Raw genomic sequence first — 6,000 nt, forward strand, 5'->3', positions numbered from 1 at the left:
CAGAAGGGGCAGAGGGTCTCAATCTAGGAAGGAGGGATGACAGATCAGAGCAGGGGAGAGTAATTTGCAGCACCCAGAATCGGTTTGCTAGTACTCTAGCAGAGAAAAAAACTACATCTCATAGGGACACTTGATGCTTCAGTTGTAAAACTACATCTGGTTCTGGTTCAGCAAGGCATGACAGCACTTGATGACGTCTACATATGAAGTAATCATCACATGCCCGCCGACAGGGTGAAGCATGTTCGTCATGCCAGGTGTACGTCGAAGAAACAAGGCCTCCTAGGAGGAAAACTTGACATCCCCAGTTGTGACTCTGCTATTTGCTTGCTGGATGGGAAAAGAAAGGAAAGGAAGAAGGAAAGGAAAGGAAGAAGGAAAGGAAAGGAAGAAGGAAAGGAAAGGAAGAAGGAAAAGAAAGGAAAGGAAGAAGGAAAAGAAAGGAAAGGAAGAAGGAAAAGAAAGGAAAGGAAGAAGGAAAAGAAAGGAAAGGAAGAAGGAAAGGAAAGGAAAGGAAGAAGGAAAGGAAAGGAAAGGAAGAAGGAAAGGAAAGGAAAGGAAGAAGGAAAGGAAAGGAAAGGAAGAAGGAAAGGAAAGGAAAGGAAGAAGGAAAGGAAAGGAAAGGAAGAAGGAAAGGAAAGGAAAGGAAGAAGGAAAGGAAAGGAAAGGAAGAAGGAAAGGAAAGGAAAGGAAAGGAAAGGAAAGGAAAGGAAAGGAAAGGAAAGGAAAGGAAAGGAAAGGAAAGGAAAGGAAAGGAAAGGAAAGGAAAGGAAAGGAAAGGAAAGGAAAGGAAAGGAAAGGAAAGGAAAGGAAAGGAAAGGAAAGGAAAGGAAAGGAAAGGAAAGGAAAGGAAAGGAAAGGAAAGGAAAGGAAAGGAAAGGAAAGGAAAGGAAAGGAAAGGAAAGGAAAGGAAAGGAAAGGAAAGGAAAGGAAGAGAGAAAGAAAGAAAGAAATCCATCCTTTGGGTTGAAAAAGCAGTTTCAAGAACTGGAAACAGTGTGACTTTCACCTGAGACTGGCTTTTTCAGAGGTTCTCCCAGTCTGAGATAATTTCCCACAAAGGGATCAAAAGAAGGCCAACACATTGTCTAAAACCATTGAAGGTGGTGGAAGCAAGCCACACATCACTATTGCACTTACCCTTTGCACAGAGGAAAGGGGGATGCATAGCCGGGCAAATTAAAGCCTAGGTGCAGTTTGTCTTCAAGTTTAGGCAAGCAAAAAACCCAAAACAATTAAACAAAAAAAACCCCCAAATCGTAAAGATGTGGAAGAGGAAAAGAAGGAGGGAGGAAAGAAATCTAGAGTCACTCTCCTAGGAAAGCTGCTCCCTTGCATAGGGAGCCCAGACGGTTTAGCTCCTCTAAGCAGTACTGATGAACATAAGGAGATACTCAAGGAGAAATCCTGTCCCCACTGAAGTCAACTTCACTGCTGCTGTGGACTTCAATGATGCCACAATTTCATGTGTTCTGTTACAAATAAAGTGCATGAAAAGTCAGTGTATAAATCCTACCACAAAAGAATGGGCCAAGAGTATGGAGGCCCTATTCCTCATCCCTTTTTAAAACTGGACACTCTGCACTGCAGAAACACAGATAAGTACATTTTTGGCATGGTGCTCGGAAAGATAGCTTCAGATATAGCCATCAGTGAAACAAAGAATATTAATAATGCCAACTCTCTTATCCATAAAAAGCCTTACTGTAAGAACAGGAAGCTAAATAAAATACATCTATTACCTCCTTTTTCCAGCACCACATGATGTACAGTACAAAGGTATTTAAAACAGCTATAATTGGATATAGTGTAGCTTGAAAAAGTCCTGAAAGGGCATAATTACAATAATCAATGCAATAATGTGGGATGAGACATTGTATTATAACTAGACCTGCACCTTGATTCAAAGGATTTTCTCTCTAAAGTAGAGCCCTGAAATCCAGGTTGTTTTGCTTTCTGAGGCTATGGCTGATAAGCATGTGAAGCAGCAGTACTTCCATCACTGCTCCATTTCAGATGTTGAACTCTGGCCCCCTGTCAGACCCACACACAGCCTCACGTGTTCTGGTGAGGAGCTGGAGAAAGAGCATGGACTTCCTCAACAGAGCACTGTTCATTCATAACGAAGTCATCTGTACTACCCACATCCATTAGACAGAGTTTGTAACACCAGACAGAAAAGCAACTGCCTAAAATTTTCATGAACTGAGATATTGGTCCTTGAGACATGAATGGAAAGAGAATCAGAAATGCGCTTGTGATGATGAGTCATGGGTTTAAAGGGATGCTGCCAGGTAAGTATTTCTTTTCAGCCTTCCTCATCCTATTACCAGCACAACAGCTTGTCTTGCTACACCTGTGAAAATCTTCAGGGCTAGATCCTTACCTGGCAAATGCCAGCTGAGCACCCCAAGCCACCATTCCCCGTTTCACTGTTTTAAGCAAGCAGGAGAACCTCCCTGTTGCTCTTGGTCAGGCCCCGGTCCAGCCACGTTGGTCAGCTGTAGCAAGGCACCAGTCACCCGCACAGGACAGTCTTCAAGCTCTGGGGGAGTGAGGGAGGTGAAGCATTCGCTGGGACAAAGCCTAAATGGTCACACCAGGATCGAGACCACAGCATTGCCTTTAATGAAAAGGATACTTCACCACCAGTCGATTGGTGCTCAGCTGTTCTGGCTGGGCACACCATACACCTTGTTCCAGTGGCGGCAGAAGGGCACCCAACCACCAGCTACCCAAAGACTGGAGAACATGTAGGCATGATGGCCCATGAAGGGTCCATTTTAAGGAGGGACTTCTACACCAAAGCATGGGGTGGCCCTGTAAGCACTCCTCTCATGGCATGAGCTTGTAGCAAAGCAAGGAATGCTTCAACAAAGGTCCAAGACAGCAAATTACATGTAAAGCTACCTAGGTTTCTGGAAGTATCTGTATTAAGATATATACAGAAATTCATGCAATTGTCTAATCAGCTACCCACCAGTGATGGACGCTATATGAAGGAACCAAACTGCCCAGTTTCCTGCTCATCCTTATGCTGGAGTATCTACATGAAGAGGACCAAACCTACATGTGGAAGTACTGGCTGGGGAGAGAGATCTTTGGATGTCCCAGTCAGTCAACAGTAAGAACTTTCTAAATGTGAGGTGATATGTGATCCTCTAACCTTGGCGCAATGAGAGTGCCGACAAGAAAGCTGCAGCTAACATTTCCTTTGTGGCCTGCAACTGCCAGAGGGACCTTCCTCCTGCAACAAGTGCAGAGATCTTTAGAAATACCTCACCCCTCCCCTCACCATGGCATCAATGCAGATCTTGATAACAAACAAGTTTCATTATTTTGGTCCTGCGATAATTCAAGAGAAAAGATTTTGTCACACCCTTTGCATGAGTCTCAGTACCACTGTATTCTCCAAAACATTGTGCATAGTTGTGTGAACGTCCAGCTATGTCCAGTTCAACAAACAATCCATTGAACGACATCATCTATGTGCTGGGCACCACCAATATTGCGTAGCATAAAGGCCTGTTCTCTGAGTGTTGTTGGACCATGGCACGATCAAGGGACCCTGAGGCACTATACAGCAGTCAGGCTGTGGCTGACAGGGGGACATGAGGTTTACAAGGCTGCCACTTGAGTTAAGCTGTGAAGACTCGGCTAGAACTCGCACCTGTCTCCAGATGATGCGCAGAAGACGATAGCAAGTAGAAAAGCACATTAACTAGGGCTGCTGAGCTGGCCTTCAAATCTGGGAGGTATGTGAGGCAAGAATTTATATTCTGCTACACTGGTGCTGAGCTAGTCCCTCCGCTCACCACATTCTGCCTTGACTGAGCCAAAAGCTCAGTTGTGACCTGATTATACTAGCTTCAGGTAGAAGGTCAGATCACATCTGGTTATGTTTGGAACATTCAAGCAGATTCTGTCCCTCTTGACGTGGACCTTTATGTGGCAGGGAGACACATCCAGATCATGGCAAACTGTCATGCGTGTCCTCCAGGATGGGTACCATGGACCTTATTTTGAGGAAGTGTGAGGGAGGGGAGGGCAGCTGGTCCTCACAGCGTGGAGCTACTCCTCCTGCTTCAGACAATGAAGAGTCTGAAGAGAAAATTAACATTTTTTTCTCATAGAAAGAGGATTTCAGTGAGGGAAGCTGGTGAATCCAGCCAGATTGGTGGGGTAGGGACAGGACACTCTGCCGTGTGAAAAGAGAGGGGACAGAGAAGGAAGACTATTAGAAGGGATGGAGTTGGAAATTATGGAAAGAGAGAGAGGCACCTCAGGGGTAAGCAGTAGCACAGGTGTTACTAGTCATGGTGCAGAGTGGTATAGAAGGTTATGGGGACAGAGGACTCTGCCAGTGTATGCACAGATAAGTGTAATGTGCTGCTTGTCCCCTGTGGGAATCACATTCACCAAGAGCAAGGGCCTGCTGGCTTCTGCTGCTTGGGTTGTCAGGTTCCCTACTACCTTGGCACAGATTGGGTGAAGGACCTGGATGGCCTCAGGAGCACTACTGGCCTCCTCCAACCCAGCACTGAGATACACCAACGGTACCATGTGCATGGCCAGTACAGCCAAGGTGTGTGCATAAATTTCCTGCAACCATCAGTAGTGTCCCACTGGGCGATGGAGCAGTGATCACCACTGGAGAGGATCATGTGCCCTGCTGGTGGTCCCAGCACAATGGGGTATGTCATACCTCCCGCATGCCATAGTGTCACTCCAGATATCTTTAACAGCCACATCTTGTGGCTTGACCAGCCAGTGCATGGCTTTGCAGATCTCTGCAAACTTCACCTGCCCTTGGACCCAGAAGAAGACATGAATACACATACTTACTTCCCAAAGTGGAGACCACAAGAACCTCTGAAGGCAACCTTTCACATCCAGACATCAGTGGGCCGCTGTTAGGACACATGCTCCTACAGAGGCAAGGTGCTCATTACTGAACATCGGGATGGTGTAGCAGGTGATAACAAAGGTCTAGATGCCCCCACATCATATCTCCAGCAGTGACCCACAGATGCCTAAGGAATGCATATGGCTAGGGCAAATGTATATGATATTTTCTACTGACACCTCCTAAGGATTCAACTATTTTTTGCTCATGGCTTTTCTGAGCTGGAGGTTTCTATGTATATTTAGTAACATCCAACAGTTATTAAATGGTTACCTCAATCTTTCATGAACTCATGTAAACCATAAGGAGCTTCAGCTTCCTTTGGCAAAGACACCCCCAGGTGTAGCTGCTGCTGCATGAAGAACTGCCCCTGCTGCCTGGTTTGACTCTGATTCCCATCTACTTCACTGGTGCCTCCTCACATCTCTCAGGTGGAGTCTGCATGATGCATGCACAAAGCTGTCAAGGCATGGTGGGTATCAGCGACCTGATGCCAAGCAGACACCATCCAGACACCGCATGTTATGGGTCCCTTCCAACTTGAGATATTCTGTGACTCTATCTTAATGCAGTGCTAGCAGTGGGCGTGCTGAGGGGCAGCATCCAGGCCCGGTACTATAGGGAGCTTTCCAGAGGTGATGTAGCATCGGGCAGCAGCCTCCTGAGCAGGTGTATCTTGTGTTGTGCAGTGTGGATGGACTTGGGGCAGACAGCCCATGAGGGGTGAGGACACAGGCAGAGTGGTGTCAGCGAGCAGCCCTTCGTAGAGCAGTGCAGAGATGGTTACGTTGACCCCAGTAGTCATTTAGTTGCCTGCCTGCCAACAACCATGCATTATCTCTCATCCTCTATTGAGACGGCAGGTTCCTGGGGTTGGGACCCCCTTCATGAACTGTGTTTTGTTCAATATCCAGCACTGCCATGTTGTGGTCCTTGACTTCTTGCTGGGAGACAAGTGGAGTTGCAAGGCTCCATCACTGAATGGTAACTCAGCATAGATTAAGGGGCAGGGGGGAGGGGAAAGCATTTGAAAATATTGATGTCACAGCCCTCTCCTCTTCCTCAGGTTCTGTTTTCACTCTAGCTCCCTACTA

Source organism: Mycteria americana, chromosome 2, assembly GCF_035582795.1.
Source record: "Mycteria americana isolate JAX WOST 10 ecotype Jacksonville Zoo and Gardens chromosome 2, USCA_MyAme_1.0, whole genome shotgun sequence".
NCBI lineage: Eukaryota > Metazoa > Chordata > Aves > Ciconiiformes > Ciconiidae > Mycteria > Mycteria americana.